Source organism: Triticum dicoccoides, chromosome 7B (assembly GCF_002162155.2).
Source record: "Triticum dicoccoides isolate Atlit2015 ecotype Zavitan chromosome 7B, WEW_v2.0, whole genome shotgun sequence".
Taxonomy (NCBI): domain Eukaryota; kingdom Viridiplantae; phylum Streptophyta; class Magnoliopsida; order Poales; family Poaceae; genus Triticum; species Triticum dicoccoides.
The window spans coordinates 464,489,023-464,499,448 of NC_041393.1; positions in this window are offsets into that span (position 1 = coordinate 464,489,023).

Sequence of the window (10,426 nt, forward strand, 5' to 3'; positions counted from 1 at the left end):
CCGTGGTGCTGGTAGAGGCCGTGGTGGTGGTGGTGGTGGTAGAGGCCGCGGTGGTGGTGGTGTAGGCCGTGGTGCTGGTGGAGGCCGTGGTGGTGATCTTGGCCTTGGAGGCGGCCGTAGTGGAGGAATGTTCTCATGGCTCAATGGACCATTGCCGTATGTGTCTTACTATGATTTTGTTCTTTTGGCTCAATGCTTGTGTTGTCATTTTGTATTGTGTGACTAACTATTATATTGCCATTTTCGTAGGTATGGAAACAATGAAGGGGGTGGAGGACACGGAGGGGGAAGGTGAGACCCCTTGGTGGTGCGAGGAGGGAGAAGAATAAGAAGAAGAAGAGAGGAAGAAGAAGAAACTACATGGAGACCCTATGTGTGTATGACTATGTGTGTATGACTATGTGAGGGGACTAATATTTCCGTGTATGATTATGTGAGACCCTATGTGATTTGGACAAGTATATGTGCTATGTGTGTATGAGTATGTGATTTGGACTAGTATTTCTGTGTTTTGGATGTGATTATGTGGCATCTTTATGAATCACAAAACAAAAAAAACAGTAGGTATTTGAAAACATCAGTTAGTGCAGCGCCGAAGGGCAAGGCGCTGCACTGTGTAGTGTGGCGCCCAACGGGTAGGCGCTGCACACTGACTTAGCAGTTTTTGTGGTGGAAAAGCTACTGGAATGCTCGTGGTGCTCTCTGGACTGGCATGTCCAGCTGTGCAGCGCCTAAGGTCAAGGCGCCACACTACACAATGCAGCGCCTTGCCCTTAGGCGCTGCACACATGGACATGCCAGTCCAGAGAGCATCAGGACCATTCCAGTAGGTTTTGCACCCCCAAAAACTGCTAAGTCCGTGTGCAGCGCCGTAGGTCAGGGCGCCACACTACACAGTGCAGCGCCTCGGCCTTAGGCGCTGCACTGTTAGGTGCAGCGCCTAGCCTTTGGGCGCTGCACACTGACTTAGCAGTTTTTGGGGTGGTAAAGCTACTGGAACGCTCCTGGTGCTCTCTGGACTGGCATGTCCAGGTGTGCAGCGCCTAAGGGCAAGGCGCTGCACTGTGTAGTGTGGCGCCTTTCCCTTGGGCGCTGCACATCTGGACATTTATTAGGCTGCACCAGCTCCCTCCCACCCATCCTCACCCCACACACCCCCACCCTCAACACAAACCCAAAGCTCAGTGCCTCCCCTCTGCCCTCCTCTCTCCCCCTCTCAAATCCTTCTCAGATCCGGAGTATTTGACCGTGGATTTCGAAGCCAATCCCCTCCCTTAAGGTAATCTCCTCTGATCCCCTCGTTTTCATCCATAGGAATTGTCACATTTGCTCAGATCTTGCTAGTGTGGGGGAAACCCTAGTTTTTGATAGGATTTGGAAATTTTTGTTTCTTTGCTAATTTGGTATGGTTAGGCTTTCATAGTATGCTAGGGTTAGGGTTATGTGTGTTTGATGTTGGTGTTAGGGTTATGTTGGTCGTAGGGTTGTGTTCATTGTTAAGTGGGGGTTAGGGTTGACCAATAATTTTCTGTTTTGTAGGCATGGCTACATCCGGTTCCATGACGAGGCCACCATGTGCTAACCAAGAAGACATGCCGAACAAGTGGGAGGACGCATCTTTGGACAAGGTGAAGGAGAAAGATGTCAACATCCCGCAATGTTGGTGTGCAGATGTTTGCAAGGTGAAGGTGTCCACCGACCGAAAGAAAGCATGGACGGAAGGGCGGAGATATTTTGTATGCCCGAACTATGCTTATGATCGTGCACTTCCAACTAACGCCTATGACCAACCACCGGTAAGCTCGAGAAGTAAAATGTTACTCTGAAATGTGTGTCAACACTAACAACAAATTTTTATGCAGTCACCGCCTCCTCTATGCAAGTACTTCACGTGGATAGATCTTGAAGTGCCAGAAGATGTGAAAGAGGACCAATACGCAGATTGTCTTAGGCGGCAACGGAGGTTCGAAGAATCGTTTCGAAGGGGCTTGGAGGAAGAGCGTCGTCAGAAGGAGAGGATGGAGCGGAAGAAACGAGAGGAGGAGAGGGCACGCCAAGCGAAACTTGCTCGTGAGGAGGAGAGGGCAAGAAAGCTTGCAAAGGCTCGCGAGGCGCAAGAGGAGGACTTGGCACGTGACAAGAAGGGGAAATGGCCTCGCTCTACTCAGTAGGGACTTCGCTTCGGTGCACTCCTCGTCAACTATCTTCTAATGAATGTGTTGTGAAGTTGTGAGGGCATGTGAGATGTTGGTGAACTATCTTCTAGGCAAGCTGCCATTTGTCATTTGTAATGAATGTGTCGTGAACCATGTCGTACTAATGTTTGAATTATCTTAAGTTATGAACATCGTCGGCATAAAATTTGTGTTTGTTCATATTGCTGTGATGCTGCAGTCATTGTAAGTATTATGGATGTAGTGGGAGTAGCCATGGGAGTAACTGTTGGCTTTCTGGATAGCCATGGCAGTAGTGCAGCGCCTAAGGGTAGGGCGCTGCACTGTACAGTGCAGCGCCTAACTGTTGGGCGCCACACAGTACAGTGCAGCGCCTAAATGCTGGGCGCTGCAGTGTTGCTGTAAGCAAAACTGCAGAAACAGATGCCATTTTGGGTGGGGTGCAGCAGCACTCAAATAACTAAAACATCAATAAAAGTACTATAAACTGGACATGCTAAGCAAAGAGAACTAATAACTTGAACATCACATCATTTAAGACAATTCAAGTTTGCTTCAAGTTTGCAAACACAAATACCATAACATAACCTCACAAGTTAATCAACCTCACAAGTTCACAAGTTCATCATATAACATAACCTCACAAGTTCATCAACCTAACACAAAGCACTAATGCCTTCCATGCGTGTTCCTGGTGCCACGCCTGCAGGTAATCTTCTTCTTTTTAGGAGCACGAGGCTCCTCTTCGTGCACTTCCTCCTCCGCCTGCGGCTCCGCCTCCGCCTCCTCCGCCTCATCATCCAATCTAGCCATCCGTGAGGTCCCTACGACCACCTTTGGGTTGCCTCTGTTGTCATAGTCATTGGGCGTGTACCGGCGTCTGGGCTGCCTAGGCTTGAACACATATGCGGACCGAGGTTGAGCGTCCGCCAAAGTCATGTCATCATCAAGCTCATCGCCCTATCACACAACGAAACAATATGGTGAAGGCCGATGTCGTAATCAAGTGAGAATCACATCTAAATGATTAGTCATACCTCTTGGGTGATCCCACCCTCATCATCCACATAAGCATATGAGGAACTCACATCGTCCCCCTCATGGTGAGGTGCGGGGTCTGATGGTGTACCAGACCTAGAGGCAGATGGTTCATCATATTCAGAATCACGGCAACCGAGAAGGTTCGATAACCGCCTTAACTTCTTGGCCTGACGCTGTAACATGAACAAGTGTGTAAGATATCAAACTTCGCAACATAGACTGGCTCTCATAGTGAATGCGATATGTACCTTGAGGAATGCTCGTAGTGAACCATCATCATTGCCAGTTCCAACCCGTGTCTTCTCCAGAATAGACTGGCTCTCATCAGCTGCTTTCTTGATCTCGGTGCGCTGCGGATGAGAAAAAATGAATGCGTTAGCCATTCAAACATGTGTAATACGGTCAACAGGAAAGTAAAGAGGGGAACACTTTACCACATAGTTAATCACCGGAACAGCAGGCACTCCTTGCCCTAGCCTGACATCTCTGTTGTACTTCCCCTTTGCTAGATCCTCAAAGTTTACGGGTTCTTCAAGAATATCCTCATTATATGCCGGCGGGCATATTTCAACTCGAGTAGTTCCAATAAACCATCGTACGTAGTTATCAAAAGCAAGTGAGTTGTGCTCACGAAGCAGGGCGCGTGCAGTGCTACGAGCTTGCTCCACACAAAGCTGGAAGCGGGTAACATACGCAGAATGATGCTTGGCCCAGTCCTTTATCTTCCGTTGCCTTCTCCTGTCCAACCTGCGTGGTATAAAACCAAACATTAGCACAATCAAAAGGAGTCCCGATGATTAGACAATACGCACACATGCTCTCTTACCTATGAAGTGCTTTATCCGTGTCCACCCAATCCGGCGGGTGAGGCTGGAAAAGACAAAACTGATGATACACGCGATGCGGCAAATGAAACTCAACCGCCCAGTTGCATATCAATGGGCACCGCATAAGCCAGAGATCCTTATCCCGCAAGCACATCGGGTTGAGGCGGAAGTCCGCGGTGTACCCCAAGCTCTCACCCGCTCCATATGGCTGCCATTCCACCTATGAAACAGGGCAACAATGCAAATTTGATAACTATTTTTCAAGCAAGCATGAGAAAGGACTAAAGTAATGACCTCCTTACCTGCTCAGGCGTAATCGTGTCCAACTCGGCAATGTACTTTTGGTACATGAGATTGACATCGTTCGTCATCTCGGAAACGATATCCCACTTGTAAGCCCACGTGGGGCGCCGTAATTCGTCATGTTCATCTGCATACCAAGGATCAAACCTGACGCTCTTCGGGCGTCCAACAGGCAGACGCTCCCAGCTCCATACATAAAGTAGAAGCAGATTACCACCAATGCCTGCACTAGGTGTGATCCTGCAACACGCATCATCCAGCTACATATGAAAGAAAAACAATGTTAACTTGACAACAAGCTTGCATTGCTAATGAATAAATGAGTTGATCACAAAACAGACCAACTACCTGTCGGTACAAGTAGGCAAGAGTCGCTGAACCCCAGCTCCATTTGCTATCAAAGACGGTCAACGCCTTCAGCCACATCCATGGAGCGTTCTTGCCAGTGGAGTCAGGAAACAAAGTCCTCGACACAATGTACCACATATACACACGAGCATGTGTCTGGATCACATCATCAGTTGCATCCGGAGGGCACGTCGCAAAGTTATTTTGAATCCACGTGAAAGCAGCTCCAGCTGCCTTCCTTTCCCTCTTCTTCTTCTCTTCTCCCTCCTCTACATCATCCTCAGCCTCGGTAGGAGCCATACCGATAAGAGCAATCATCTGCTCGCGCCACCCATCAGAATCGGTGCTCATACATAGAGGCCTCCCGTCGATAGCAAGACCGGTGATCAACGAGACATCCTCGAGCATCACGGTCATCTCCCCGGTCCGAAGATGGAAATTGTGGGTCTCTGGCCTCCACCAATCAACAAGAGCGGACACCAGTGGAGCGTTCAGATTTGGCGTGGACCGGCTGACCAACAGAATCCACGGGAGTAGTCCCGCCTGCTTGATGTACGGTGTGTACCGCTCATCGTAAGGCATGGCAGGACCAGAGACCCCGTGATACCGAATCTTCAGAGGTTCAAGCTTCTGCAAAAAACAAGTAATGACAAATCTTAGGGCATGTAAATTTCAACTAAAGGCAAATTTTCAAAAGATTTAGAGTACTCATTATTACCTTATCCTTCTCGCGCATCATGTAGGACCGGTGTTGCACGTCGTAGACATCGTCCAGAAGCCAAACCATCCTTACAATTTCAAACAATAAACATACATGAGTTCATCTCAAATATCGGAAAACACTCAACATTTCATATGTGTTCATCTAAACATCTCATATGTATTCATCTACAAGAATCTCAACATCTCCTTCTCACACAATGAATAAATAATTGTAAATTCTCATATATATCTCGTATGACATATGTGTTCAAATAAATCAACATCTCGTATTTCAAATAAGCTCAACATCTAATATATATCTAAAAAAACTCAACATCTCACATATATCTACAAAACTCAACATCTCATAATTATCTACAAAACTAGGCATCTCATATATATCTAAAAAAATAAACAATCTAGGTTTCACTAACAAGAATCATATACTACCCGATATGACTACACATCCTCCATCACAACACACAATCTTGGACAAACAAAGATCCAAACCAAGCAAAACTAAGTTTCCACCTAATCTTGGGCAAATCCCTAAAATTGCAACGATTTTACGGAGGAAAAGAAAGGGAACGAAAGAGTTTACGTACTAGGAAGAATTGGAGATCGAATCCAGGCCTCAAAACTTCAGATCTGAGAGGGGGTGTGGGGGGATCCGAAGGGGGCGCCGCCGCCGGTCTCTGTACAGAAGAGAGCAACTTCTCAGAGGTGGAAGAACTGCCTGGGAGGGGCTGGCCCGATGCGGCCTAAGTCAACGTGCAGCGCCTAAGACACGGGCGCTGCAATATACACAGTGAGGCGCCTAAGCCTTAGGCGCTGCACTGCTGTCTGTGGGGCCGCAACTGGACCAGGGCTGCCACGCTGGCAGGAGGTGCAACGCCTAAGGCAGAGGCACTGCATAGTAGTGTGCGGCGCCCAGCTGTCGGGCGCCACACTAAAGGGTCAGCAGAGTGATTTTTTTTTGAAAGCAGGTCAGTTTGTGAATTGATTTAGGCCTCAGGTCAAATATGTGAAATTTCCCACTCGGGTGCGGCAGGATAGCTGCGTGCAGCTGCCGCTGCGTGCAGGACATCCACTCTCGTCCTATATTCCATTACTTTACTTCCTTATTGTTTATCTAGTTAGTTACTATTTATTCATCGTTAGTTGTTTTTCATTTTTTTTTCAAAAAAAAACACACCAGAAATGTTGAAACTTCAGCATGCTGGTTTTCTTTAGAGTATCAACCTGATTGACAAAAAGGAAATGGTAACTTCTGAACTTTTCAAAACCTATAAACTATTTTGTGAACCAATAGCTAATAATGAAAAAAGGTAAAGTAGAAAAGGTTATTGGGTTATGCCCATCAAATGTTAAGTGTGACCGAAATATACGTGATAAGGTTTATGATTCAAGTGATTCCTACTAAGCTTCATGGTTTCTTGGGGCTAACTAGGTATTACCACAAGTTCATCAAGAATTATGAATTACTCACAAAGTTGTTGACTGCACTATGGTCAAAGATAGGTTTCAATTGGACAAAACAAGCAACACCAACATTTGACACTCTGAAACATGCTATGACTAAAACTCCTCCTTACCAGATTTCACTCAACTATTAGCTGTGGAAATAGATGCTTCCGATTCCGGTGTTAGGGCAGTGCTATCTCAGCATGGACATCCAGTGCCTACTTAAGTAAAGCCGTGGGCGTAGCAAATCAAAAGCTCTATTTCAGAGTGTGAGCACCATCTATGGCCTTACACGGAGGAACACTTTGTAAACAGAGTGCTCTGAACACTTTCATCGGAGCCCAACCATTAGCAAAAACCGGAGAAACGCGGATCCTCGGTGTCCGGGAGCAAGGACCAGAGGTCCAGAAATTCAGGCCTCTTTTGGTTCATAGGATAGGAAAAATCATAGGAATAGAAAAGTCATAGAAACTAGAAAATCCATTTTACTACCTTGAAGAAAGTTGGTGGTTCACATAACCCCCTGATCTTTATTTCTACTCCCTTCACCCCCTAAACAATACCATGCCAGACAAAGTCAGTCCCTCGATGGTTTGACTTGACAGATTGCTGACGTGACAATGGCCAATGAGCGTTTTTGACCTGCGACTGGGTCTCCCTCGTTAGGCTGGGCTGAGACAAAAGATCTCCTCTCGAGCCTCCCCTCGTAGCTTCCTACCTCCCCAAGCACCGCGCCGACCACGCTATCTCTGGCTGACGGCAGAGTTCCAAGCTACTGCCCCAAGCACCCTGCTTCTTCTTCCTACCTTCTCTTTCATGTCCCTTCTCTCTTCTCTCACCCAAAATCTCCCTCATATCTCTCTCAGGGCCATCTTCACACTATCGTCGGACTCCGAATCCGACCGGAACAAGACCAGATGGGGTCACCACCCTTGGAAATGGCCGCCCCCTCGTGCTCCCCCTCTACCGGCATCGTTGTAGCACCGCCGCCACTGCCCTGCTACCTCCTATGCGAGGACTGGGACGACCATGCCCGACAGTTGGGCCGTCGCCACCACAAGCTTGCCACTATGCCATCTTTACACCCTGCCGGACTCTGGATCTAGTTGGAACTAGACCAAATGGGATCGCCACACCTTGATCTGACTGCCCCCATGCCTCCCTGCATCGCCCGCATCACTTCAGTCCTGTGCCGTTACCCTGCTACCTCCTGCGCGAGGAGAGGGACGACGATGCCCAACAGCTGGGCCACTTACCTGGCGAGGGACGCCCACCCGCAGGCCAAAACCGTCGTTGGCCATTGCTGTGTCAGCAGCTAGTAGAGTCAAACCAACCAGCGTCTGACTTTGCCCGGTATGAGATTGTCTAGGAGGTGAAGGAAGAAGAAATAAAGATTAGGGGGTTATCCGAACCATCAACTTTCTTCAGGGTAGTAAAATGGATTTTTTTTCTAGAAAATAAGACGACATGTATCTCAATTCTTATGAATGGGAATAGGAAAAAAGATGTCCTTTTGTTCACATCGTAGGAAATTTTTCATTGAATCCAGGCTAATATTTATTTTACTATGAAATGTGAAGGATAGAAATAATTCCACCATAGAAATAGGAGTTTGTTTCTACAAACCAAAGGGGTCTAAAGAAAATTTTCTATAGGAATCCTATCCTATGAAATTCATATAAAATTTCTCCAAAACAAAGAAGGCCTCAGCTACGGCGAACCTCGGATACCCACCATGCAAGCATCACCCGACAGTGAAAAACACTCTAAATGCTGAGAAACAAGACTGCCATAATGCATGCCTGCATTTTCTACAGGGAACAAACGAAATTGATAAGTCTCAGTCGACTGAGATTTAGCCAAGCCTCAGTCGATGCTATATGATGTCTACTACGCAACCTTTTTCTTGTAGACATTGTTGGGCCTCCAAGTGCAGAGGTTTGTAGGACAGTAGAAAATTTCCCTCAAGTGGATGACCTAAGGTTTATCAATCTGTGGGAGGCGTAGGATAAAGATGGTCTCTCTCAAACAACCCTGCAACCAAATAACAAAGAGTCTCTTGTGTCCCCAACACACCCAATACAATGATAAATTGTATAGGTGCACTAGTTCGGCGAAGAGATGGTGATACAAGTGCAATATGGATGGTAGATATAGGTTTTCGTAATCTAAAATTATAAAAATAGCAAGGTAACTAATGATAAAAGTGAGCACAAACGGTATTGCAATGCTAGGAAACAAGGCCTAAGGTTCATACTTTCACTAGTGCAAGTTCTCTCAACAATAATAACATAATTGGATCATATAACTATCCCTCAACATGCAACAAAGAGTCACTCCAAAGTCACTAATAGCGGAGAACAAACAAAGAGATTATTGTAGGGTACGAAACCACCTCAAAGTTATCCTTTTTGATCGATCTATTCAAGAGTCCGTAGTAAAATAATATGAAGCTATTCTTTCGGTTCGATCTATCATAGAGTTCGTAGTAGAATAATACCTTAAGACACAAATCAACCAAAACCCTAATGTCACCTAGATACTCGAATGTCACCTCAAGTATCTGTGGGCATGATTATACGATATGTATCACACAATCTCAGATTCATCTATTCAACCAACATAAAGTACTTCAAAGAGTGCCCCAAAGTTTCTACCGAAGAGTCAAGACGAAAACGTGTGCCAACCCCTATGCATAAGTTCACAAGGTCACTGAACCCGCAAGTTGATCACCAAAACGTACATCAAGTAGATCACGTGAATATCTCATTGTCACCACAGATAAGCACATGCAAGACATATATCAAGTGTTCTCAAATCCTTAAAGACTCAATCCAATAAGATAACTTCAAAGGGAAAACTCAATCCATTACAAGAGAGTAGAGGGAGAGAAACATCATAAGATCCAACTATAATACAAAAGCTCGCGATACATCAAGATCGTGCCAAATCAAGAACACGAGAGAGAGAGAGAGAGAGATCGAACACATAGCTACTGGTACATACCCTCAGCCCCGAGGGTGAACTACTCCCTCCTCGTCATGGAGAGCGCCGGGATGATGAAGATGGCCATCGGTGAGGGATCCCTCCTCCGGCAGGGTGCCAGAACAGGGTCCCAATTGTTTTTTGGTGGCTACAGAGGCTTGCGGCGGCGGAACTCCCGATCTATTGTGCTCCTCGATGTTTTCAGGGTATATGAGTATATATAGGCGAAAGAAGTAGGTCAGGGGAGCCACGAGGGGCCCACGAGGGTGGGGGGCGTGCCCAGGGGGTAGGGCGCACCCTGGGCCCTCGTGGCCACCTCGTTGCTTCCCTGGCGTCCACTCCAAGTCTCCTGGATTGCGTTTGTTCCAAAAACGATTCTCCCGAAGGTTCATTCCGTTTGGACTCCGTTTGATATTCCTTTTCTGCGAGACACTAAAATAGGCAAAAACAACAATTTACACTGGGCCTCCGGTTAATAGGTTAGTCCCAAAAATAATATAAAAGTGTATAATAAATCCCATTAAACATCCAAAACAGATAATATAATACCATGGAACAATAAAAAATTATAGATACGTTGGA